This window comes from Triticum aestivum, chromosome 5A (assembly GCF_018294505.1).
Source record: "Triticum aestivum cultivar Chinese Spring chromosome 5A, IWGSC CS RefSeq v2.1, whole genome shotgun sequence".
NCBI classification, from domain to species: Eukaryota; Viridiplantae; Streptophyta; class Magnoliopsida; order Poales; family Poaceae; genus Triticum; species Triticum aestivum.
Genome location: NC_057806.1, coordinates 311,318,524 through 311,330,187, shown reverse-complemented (window position 1 = coordinate 311,330,187; position 11,664 = coordinate 311,318,524).

Here is an 11,664-nt window from a genome sequence, read left to right as displayed (position 1 = left end):
TAGCGGATTCAGGCAGATTCATATCGGCTCATGGTAGATCAGAACGCTTCACACGAGGTCTTGAGGAGAAAGCACTGGAGTCGTTTTCCCTTGGTATATGAGTCAAGGGACCTCTTCAACACCCCTGGAGCAGGGGCTAGTAACCCGCCGGTGGTGAATTGGATGGTTGACCTGGCGGGCCAGCCGCATATGAACAACACTCCACCTCAGCGTGTGGTGACACCACCGGGTCATTACTCCACCCCTATGGACAACATGATTGCTGCAGCTACACGATTGGTGGCTCTGCCCGTCGAGGGTGAAACTCCAGCGGCGGTTGAAACCCGAAGGGCCAGGGAGCTTCTTCAAACAACTTTGGTACAGCAGCAGGCTTATTCTTATAGTCGTGATCGGCTTCATGCGAACCCTCGCCTGAGTCGGAGCTACAGCAGGCACATTGACTTGCCGACGGTCTCAAGTACTGAACAACACCGTAACCAACCTCATGGGCATGAGCCGGCGCGCAATGGAGTCAATGTACAGAATTTGGTGGACCAGGCCAGAACACGTCGGGAGGCTGAGCTGGTGGCTCATCAGCACGCGCCGATTTACCCGACAGCTTCAATTGAGGCAGGTGTGACTTCCAAGGCTTTCGATATGCTGTGTCTAACGGCAGCTATATGAAGCGAGCATCTGCCCAAGGACTTTAAAGGCCCTCGTAAGGTGCCTAATTATACAGCCGATCAACCCCCTAAGGCGTGGGTGGAGAGTTATGAGATGGCTATGGAGATGCTGGATGTTAGTGAAGCTGCTTACACCAAGTACTTCACCATGATGTTAGAAGGGACGGCTCGTACCTAGTTGAAGGGATTGCCGGCTAATTCCATCGGGTCATGGGCGGAGCTGAAGGCCCGGTTTATCCATAATTTTAAAGATATGTGCAAGCAGCCTATATCGATTGTGGATTTGGTTTCGTGTGTGCAGGCCAAGGGAGAGTCAACGACCAGCTGGGTGCACCGGGTCTCGACCATCATACATTCTTCAGATAATATCAACGTCGGCTCAATGGTTCTGATGTTGGAGAAAAAATGTCGATTCATTCCACTCAAGCAGAAGCTTAGACGGCTCAAGCGTCATTGCAATGACATGGGGGAGTTAATGGCGGCTCTTGTAAAATATGCCGACTCTGATGGTATCAAGGACCCCGATTCTGAGGATGAAAGATCGGGAAAGGGAAAGAAGAGTAATGGCGTGAAGGGGCCGCAATACAATTCTACCAATCAGGGCGACAACAGTAAGCGCAAAGCTGATGATTTTGTGGCAAACACCGATGTGCGCTGATAACCCACAAGTATAGGGGATCACAACAGTTTTCGATAAGTAAGAGTGTCGAACCCAACGAGGAGCTAAAGGAAGAACAAATATTCCCTCAAGTTCTATCGACCACCGATACAACTCTACGCACGCTTGATGTTCGCTTTACCTAGAACAAGTATGAAACTAGAAGTACTTTGTAGGTGTTGTTGGATAGGTTTGCAAGATAATAAAGATTACGTAAATAAAAAGTAGGGGCTATTTAGGTAAAGACACAACTAAGTTAGTTTTAGTAAAGAGCTTACGAGAAAGTTATTTGTCCCTAGGCAATCAATAACTAGACCGGTAATCAATATTGCAATTTTATATGAGGGAGAGGCATAAGCTAACATACTTTCTCTACTTGGATCATATGCACTTATGATTGGAACTCTAGCAAGCATTCGCAATTACTAAAGATCATTAAGGTAAAACCCAACCATAGCATTAAAGCATCAAGTCCTCTTTATCCCATACGCAACAACCCCCTTACTCGGGTTTGTGTTTCAGTCACTCACGCAACCCACTATAAGCGAATCATGAACGTATTGCAACACCCTACAGCAGGGATCCCTCACGCTTGCGTGACACGGAGAGCACCATAGGATAGCACCAATAATAAAACATGCAACTCAAACCAATCTTGATCATCAAATAGCCCATAGGACAAAACGGGTCTACTCAAACATCATAGGATAGCCATACATCATTGGCAAATAATATATAGCGTTGAGCACCATGTTTAAGTAGATATTACAGCGGGTAAGAGAGAGGTTACACCGCTGCATAGAGGGGCGAAGAGTTGGTGATGATGGCGGTGAAGTTGTTGGTGAAGATTGCGGTGATGATGATGGCCACGGCAGCGTTCCGGCGCCACCGGAAGAGAAGGGGAGAGGGGGGCCCTTCGTTTTCTTCTTCCTTGACCTCCTCCCTAGATGGGAGAAGGGTTTCCCCTCTGGTCCTTGTCCTCCATGGCACAGGAGGGGCGAGAGCCCCTCCAAGATTGGATCTGTCTCTCTGTCTCTCTCTGTTTCTGCGTTCTCCGATTCTTCCCTTTCACCGTTTCTTATATTCTCGGAGATCCGTAACTCCGATTGGGCTGAAATTTTAACGCGATCTCTATCCGGATATTAGCTTTCTTGCAGCGAAAGAAGGGCATCAACCGCCTTATAGGGTGGCCACGAGGGTCAGGGGCGCGCCCCCTGCCTCGTGCCTCCCTCGGGCACCGTCTCGCGTGGATTTTTCTTCCCAAAAATCATATATATTCCAAAAAAAATCTTCGTTAGTTTTTATCCCGTTTGGACTTTGTTTGATATGGATATTCTGTGAAACAAAAAACATGCAACAAACAGGAACTGGCACTGGGCACTGGATCAATATGTTAGTCCCAAAAATAGTATAAAAAGTTGCCAAAAGTATATGAAAGTTGTAGAATATTGGCATGGAACACTCAAAAATTATAGATACGACGGAGACGTATCAGCATCCCCAAGCTTAATTCCTGCTCGTCCTCGAGTAGGTAAATGATAAAAAAGATAATTTTTGATGTGGAATGCTACCTAGCATAATCTTGATCATGTATCTAATCATGGCATGAATATTAAGATACGAGTGATTAAGCAATAGTCTATCATTTGACATAAAAACAATAATACTTCAAGCCTACTAATAAAGCAATCATGTCTTTTCAAAATAACAAGGCCAAAGAAAGTTATCCCTACAAAATCATATAGTCTGGCTATGCTCCATCTTCACCACACAAAATATTCACATCATGCACAACCCCGATGACAAGCCAAGCAATTGTTTCATACTTTTGACATTCTCAAACCTTTTCAACTTTCACGCAATACATGAGCGTGAGCCATGGACATAGCACTATAGGTGGAATAGAATGATGGTTGTGGAGGAGACAAAAAAGGAGAAGATAGTCTCACATCAACTAGGCGTATCAACGGGCTATGGAGATGCCCATCAATAGATATCAATGTGAGTGAGTAGGGATTGCCATGCAACGGATGCACTAAGAGCTATAAGTGTATGAAAGCTCAGACTGAAAACTAAGTGGATGTGCATCCAACTTGCTTGCTCTTGAAGACCTCGGGCATTTAAGGCAGCCCATCATCGGAATATACAAGGCAAGTTCTATAATGAAAATTCCCACTAGTATATGAAAGTGATAACTCAAGAGACTCTCTATATGAAGAACATGGTGCTACTTTGAAGCACAAGTGTGGAAAAGGGATAGTAGCATTGTCCCTTCTCTTTTTTTCTCTCATTAATTTTTTGGGCCTTCTTTTTTATGGCCTTTCTCTTTTTTCGTCCGGAATCTCATCCCGACTTGTGGGGGAATCATAGTATCCATCATCATTTCCTCACTGGGACAATGCTCTAATAATGATGATCATCACACTTTTATTTACTTACAACTCAATATTACAACTCGATACTAGAACAAAGATATGACTCTATATGAATGCCTCCGGCGGTGTACCGGGATGTGCAATGATCTAGCGTAGCAATGATATCAAAAAACGGACAAGCCATGAAAACATCATGCTAGCTATCTTACGATTATGCAAAGCAATATGACAATGATTCTCAAGTCATGTATATGATGATGATGGAAGTTGCATGGAAATATATCTCGGAATGGCTATGGAAATGCCATAATAGGTAGGTATGGTGGCTGTTTTGAGGAAGGTATATGGTGGGTTTAAGGTACCGGCGAAAGTTGCGCGATACTAGAGAGGCTAGCAATGGTGGAAGGGTGAGAGTGCGTATAATCCATGGAATCGACATTAGTCATAAAGAACTCACATACTTATTGCAAAAGTCTATTATCTATCGAAACAAAGTACTACGTGCATGCTCCTAGGGGGATAGATTGGTAGGAAAATACCATCGCTCGTCCCCGACCGCCACACATAAGGAAGACAATCAATAAATAAATCACGCTCCGACTTCGTTACATAACGGTTCACCATACGTGCATGCTACGGGAATCACAAACCTCAACACAAGTATTTCTACTAATCCACAACTACCCACTAGCATGACTCTAATGTCACCATCTTTATATCGCAAACTATTGCAAGGAATCAAACATATCATATTCAGTGATCTACAAGTTTTATGTAGGATTTTATGACTAACCATGTGAATGACCAATTCCTGTCATCTCTCTAAATAGATATAAGTGAAGCAAGAGAGTTTAATCCTTTATACAAAAGATATGCCCACGCTCTAACAAAAATAAGTGAAGCAAAAGAGCATTCTACAAATGGGGGTTTTCTATGTAAAGAGAAACAGGCAATCCAAACTTCAAATGATATAAATGAAGCACATGAAGCATTCTATAAAGCCATACTCAAAAGATATAAGTGAAGTGGATAGAGCATTCTATAAATCAACCAAGGACTATCTCATACCAGCATGGTGCATAAAAGAAAAATGAAAACTAAATGCAAAATATGCTCCAAGATTGCACATATCGCATGAACGAAGCGAATCCGAGAACATACCGATACTTGTTGAAGAAAGGGGGGATGCCTTCCGGGGCATCCCCAAGCTTAGATGCTTGAGTCTACTTGAATATTTACTTGGGGTGCCTCGGGCATCCCCAAGCTTGAGCTCTTGCCTCTCTTCCTTCTTCTCACATCGAGACCTTCTCGATCATCGAACACTTCATCCACACAAAGCTTCAACGGAAAACTCGGTAAGATCCATTAGTATAATAAAGCAAATCACTACTCTAAGCACTGTTGAAAACCAATTAATATTTTGTTTTTGCATTGTGTCTACTGTAATATAGCTTTTCCATGACTTAATCCACTGATAGGAATTGATAGTTTCATCAAAACAAGCAAACTATGCATCAAAAACAGAATCTGTATAAACAAAACAGTCTGTAATAATCAGAACATTCACCATACGTATTATACTTGAAAATTCTGCAAAAATTAGGAAAAATAAAAAATATTTATAGAAATACAGTTCAAAAAGAATTAGAACCATTTGACATTCCAGTAAAAAATGAAAAATCGCGCACTACAGCCAAAGTTTCTGTCATGCACCATACAAACCAACAAACATTGTAAACATCCTAAAGGCAAACCTTGGAACATTATTTTTATAATACAATGGAATTGTACGAGGGATACTTTTTTTTTTGAAAAGTTTCTGTAATCAAGATTCACAAAGTTTCCGTGAGCATGAAAAAAGTTCAAGGCTAGCTCCCACTTCAACAATGCTTGTCTTTCTCACTTTCGCTTTTCTTTTTGAAAAATTTCGGGTTCCCCTCTTTATTTTTGTTGTTTTAAACTATACAAAAGCACTAAACAGAAATAAACAACTCTCTAAAACTTCTGGGTTGTCTCCCTGGCAGCGCTTTCTTTAAAGCCATTAAGCTAGGCATATAGTGCTCAAGTAATGAATCCACCCGGATCCCAAGGTATATCAAAGCCAATTTTAATTAGCAATGATTTGGCATTTAGTAGTGAGCACAAGGCAACACATATCATGCAACAACGAAGTCTAACTCTCTTCCTATGCATCGGCATGTCATAAAAGAACAATTCATGCACACAAAGTAAAGGCCAATGCGTAGTATAAACAGTTTCTTGCAATTTTATCGTGTGGGAAACATAGAGAGGTGGAGATATAGTTCCTCTCTCATAATAATTGCAAGTAGGAGCAGCAAGCACATGCATATTATATCTATCAAAATCATCATGTGTAGTAGTAAAAGGAAACCCATCAATATAATCCTTAATAAGCACAAACTTCTCCGATATAGTGTAGTTTGGAGAATTCAAAAAGATAATAGGACTATCATGTGTGGGTGCAATAGCAACAATTTCATGTTTAACATAAGGAACTATAGCAAGTTCATCTCCATAAGCATAATTCATATTGGCATCTTGGCCACAAGCATAGCAAGCATCATCAAAAAGGGATATTTCAAAAGAATCAACAGGATCATAACAATTATCATAGCATTCATCCTTCGGTAAGCACGAAGGGAAATTAAATAATGTACGAATTGAAGAGTTACTCTCATTAGAAGGTGGGCACGGGTGATCAATCCGCTCTTCCTCCTTTTGTTCTTCGCTCTCCTCCTCATCTTTTTCATCCAATGAGCTCACAGTTTCATCAATTTCTTCTTCCATAGATTCCTGCAAAATATTAGTCTCTTCTGGGACAACAGAGACTTTCTCAATAAACGCATCAATATAGGAATTGTATTCATAATTCTCAAAAAAATATTTAAGGATAGCAAAATTTTCAGGTCTGTAGACAGCATCATAAAGATTTTCATATTCTTTGAATATAGATTCAATTTCATAAGCACCCATAAAAGCAACAAATTCTTCTATTCGTTCCACATCATAGTAGTCATATATACCTCTAGCATAAGAAGCCAAAGTTTCATTATCATTAAATTCACATGAAAAGGGAAGGTGTGGAGCCTTCATCCTAGAGCAACAAGTATAATCATATCTCAAGCATAGTTGCCTAGCATACCAATACAACATATAAATTTGATCCCATAATAGTTTCCCTTTTTGAGTCAAGCGATAATCCCTAAAGTATTCACGTTTATCCAACGTGTCTCCCATTAGCAAATTGAATGGGGTTTTCTCTGGATTATCAAAGTAGTACATAATATTTGTCACATAACTAGCATCGAGGGTTTTAGGAGGTTCCTCATCTCCATGAGCAGCAAGTACACCTAATTTTTTTGGTATTTCGTGTTCCATATCCATAATTAAAGATAAAGAACAACTAAGAACGGCAAATAAAAATTACTTAGTGATAAAGCAAACAAGCACACACGAGAATATTCACCCCACGCTATTGCTCCCCGACAACGGCGCCAGAAAAAGGTCTTGATAACCCACAAGTATAGGGGATCACAACAGATTTCGATAAGTAAGAGTGTCGAACCCAACGAGGAGCTAAAGGCAGAACAAATATTCCCTTAAGTTCTATCGACCACCGATACAACTCTATGCATGCTTGATGTTCGCTTTACCTAGAACAAGTATGAAACTAGAAGTACTTTGTAGGTGTTGTTGGATAGGTTTGCAAGATAATAAAGATTATGTAAATAAAAAGTAGGGGCTGTTTAGTTAAAGACACAACTAAGTTAGTTTTAGTAAAGAGCTTTTTGTTACGAGAAAGTTATTTGTCCCCAGACAATCAATAACTAGACCGGTAATCATTATTGCAATTTTATATGAGGGAGAGGCATAAGCTAACATACTTTCTCTACCTGGATCATATGCACTTATGATTGGAACTCTAGCAAGCATCCACAACTACTAAAGATCATTAAGGTAAAACCCAACCATAGCATTAAAGCATCAAGTCCTCTTTATCCCATACGCAACAACCCCCTTACTCGGGTTTGTGTTTCAGTCACTCACGCAACCCACTATAAGCGAATCATGAACGTATTGCAACACCCTACAGCAGGGATCCCTCACGCTTGCGTGACATGGAGAGCACCATAGGATAGCACCAATAATAAAACATGCAACTCAAACCAATCTTGATCATCAAATATCCCATAGGACAAAACGGGTCTACTCAAACATCATAGGATAGCCATACATCATTGGCAAATAATATATAGCGTTGAGCACCATGTTTAAGTAGATATTACAGCGGGTAAGAGAGAGGTTACACCGCTGCATAGAGGGGCGAAGAGTTGGTGATGATGGCGGTGAACTTGTTGGTGAAGATTGCGGTGATGATGATGGCCACGGCAGCGTTCCGGCGCCACCGGAAGAGAAGGGGAGAGGGGGGCCCTTCGTTTTCTTCTTCCTTGACCTCCTCCCTAGATGGGAGAAGGGTTTCCCCTCTGGTCCTTGTCCTCCATGGCGCGGGAGGGGCGAGAGCCCCTCCAAGATTGGATCTGTCTCTCTGTCTCTCTCTGTTTCTGCGTTCTCCGATTCTTCCCTTCCACCATTTTTTATATTCCCGGAGATCCGTAACTCCGATTGGGCTGAAATTTTAACACGATCTCTATCCGGATATTAGCTTTATTGCAGCGAAAGAAGGGCATTAACCGCCTTATGGGGTGGCCACGAGGGTCGGGGCGGGGGTGGGGCGCGCCCCCTGCCTCGTGCCTCCCTCGGGCACCGTCTCGCGTGGATTTTTCTTCCCAAAAATCATATATATTTCAAAAAAATCTCCGTCGGTTTTTATCCTGTTTGGACTCCGTTTGATATGGATATTCTGCAAAACAAAAAACATGCAACAAACAGGAACTAGCACTGGGCACTGGATCAATATGTTAGTCCCAAAAATAGTATAAAAAGTTGTCAAAAGTATATGAAAGTTGTAGAATATTGGCATGGAACAATAAAAATTATAGATACGACGGAGATGTATCACACGCAATTATAACCAGCATCGTAAGGGACAGACGGATCCGAGGACAGGATTTGACCTTGAGGCAATGTTAAATCAGCCGTGTCCGAAGAACGGAACGGATCGGAAGCCGGCTACTCATTCGTGGAAAGATTGCAGCATAATGAGAAGCTTTAGGGAGTCTATCCAACGCCACCATGGCCCGAACGGCGGATCAGGATCCGGTTCTCATGGTCCGGGTCATGGAGGCGGCGGTTCAAGTTCCGAGTTTCAAGGTCACGGTAACCAGGGTGGTTACAATCAGCAGAGTAATCAGGGGAGTCAACAGCAGCTACAGTCTGGTTATCAGACCAACCCAAAGCAGTTGAATAGTAGGCAGTATCATGTGTTCACCACTAGATTATGTAAGCGGGACCAGAAGCTTCATAAGAGGGCAGTGAATGCGATTAAGCCGGCGGTGCCACGTTATTTGCGGTGGTCAGAGCAGCATATTGTGTGGAGTCGTGAGGATCATCCTCCCCGGGTCGATAATCCGAGTCACCTGGCTCTGGTAGTGACACCTCAGGTTGGGGGTTATAAGTTTACTAAGGTGCTCATGGATGGAGGTAGCAGCATTAACATACTTTATTATGAGACCTTCCATCGCATGGGACTGACAGATAAGAATCTTAAACCGTCAAACACTGTCTTCCATGGTGTCGTGCCAGGTAAGTCAGCCTATCCAGTGGGGAAGATATCGTTAGAAGTGACCTTTGGAGATGAGCACGATTCCAGGTCTGAGACATTAACCTTCGAGGTGGTCAAGATCAAAAGCCCTTATCATGCTCTGTTTGGGCGACCGGCTTATGCTAAGTTCATGGCGAGGCCCTGTTATGTCTACTTGCAGCTTAAAATGCTGGGTTATAAGGGTACCATCACAGTACATGGGAGTCGCAAGGTGGCCTTGGAATGTGAGGAAGGTGATGCGGCTTATGCTGAATTAGTTTGTGCAATGGAGGAGTTAAAATTTTACAAGGACAATGTTGACCCGGCAGACATGACGTCTTTGAAGAAACTGACCACGGAGCATGATCCTTCATTACAATTTAAGTCAGTGGACGATACTAAGATGGTTGATTTCGTCCCTGGCGACTCATCTAAGCAATTCAGCATCAGCGCTAATCTGGATCCGAAATATGAAAGCGCGCGCATTGAGTTCATCCGTGAGAACCGGGACATCTTTGCATGGAAGCCTTTAGACATGCCGGGTGTATCGAGGGAACTCGCTGAGCACACTCTTAATATTGATCTGAAGTTTAAGCCGGTCAAGCAATTTCTTCGTCGGTTTAATGAGGAGAGGCGGAAGGCCATTGGTGAGTAAGTGGCCCGACTTTTGGCGTCCGGGTTTATCATTGAAGTTTTTCATCTTGAGTGGATGGCTAATCCGGTGCTGGTACTCAAAAAGAACGGCACTTGGCGAATGTGTGTGGATTACACGGACTTAAACAAAGCTTGTCTGGTTGATCCGTTTGCTCTCCCTCGTATTGATCAAATCATTGATGCTATGGCAGGTTGTGAGTGTTTAAGTTTTTGGGATGCTTATTCTGGTTATCATCAGATCAAGATGGCAGTTAAGGACCAGGAGAAGACAACCTTCATTGCTCCGTTTGGAGCCTTCTGCTATGTGTCTATGCCTTTTGGGCTCAAGAGTGCCCAGGCGACTTATCAGCAGTGTGTGCAAAATTTCCTTCACAATCAGATTGGGCGCAACGTTCATGCTTATGTAGATGACATTGTGGTGAAGTCAAGAGAGAAGGAGACTGAGGGAGTCCTGGATTAGGGGGTCTCCGGACAGCCGGACTATCTCCATTGGTCGGACTGTTAGACTATGAAGATACAAGATTGAAGACTTCGTCTCGTGTCCGGATGGGACTCTACTTGGCGTGGAAGCAGTACGGATATGGATATCAACTCCTTTGTAACCGTCCTTGTGTAACCCTAACCCTCTTCGGTGTCTATATAAACAGAGGGGTTTTAGTCCGTAGGACAACAACCATAACATACAATCATACCATAGGCTAGCTTCTAGTGTTTAGCCTCTCTGATCTCGTGGTAGATCTACTCTTGTACTACCCATATCATCAATATTAATCAAGCAGGACGTAGGGTTTTACCTCCATCAAGAGGTCCCGAACCTGGGTAAAACATCGTGTCCCCTGCCTCCTGTTACCATCCGGCCTAGACGCACAGTTCGGGACCCCCTACCCGAGATCTGCCAGTTTTGACACCGACATTGGTGCTTTCATTAAGAGTTCCTCTGTGTCGTTGCCGTTAGGCTTGATGGCTCCTACTATCATCGATAGTGATGCGGTCCAGGGTGAGACTTTTCTCCCCGGACAGATCTTCGTATTCGGCGGCTTTGCACTGCGGGCTAATTCGCTTGGCCATCTGGAGCAGATTGAAAGCTACGCCCGTGGACATCAGGTTAGATTTGGAAGTTTGAACTACACGGCTGACATCTGCGGAGACTTGATCTTCGACGGATTCGAGCCACAGCCGGGCGCGCCGCACTGTCGCGATGGGTATGACCTAGCTCTACCGCCGAACAGTACCCTAGAGGCCGCGCCTGCATCAGCTCCGACCCTTAGCTCGGAGCCAACTGCGCCAATCGAGGACGGGTGGTTAGACACTGCCTCAGGGGCTGCAGTCTCAATGGCGATCGAGCCAAACACCAGCATAATCCTCTCCGCAGCCCGTGACTCCAAGGTGTCGGACTCTTTTTCTGACTCCGAACCATCTGCGCCCCTGCCAATCGAATCCGATCGGGCGCCGATCATGGAATTCACTGTCGCGGATATCTTTCAGCACTCGCCCTTCGGCGACATTCTGAATTCACTAAGGTCTCTCTCTTTGTCAGGAGAGCCCTGGCCAGATTATGGCCAATAGGATTGGGATGCGGACGACGAAGAAATT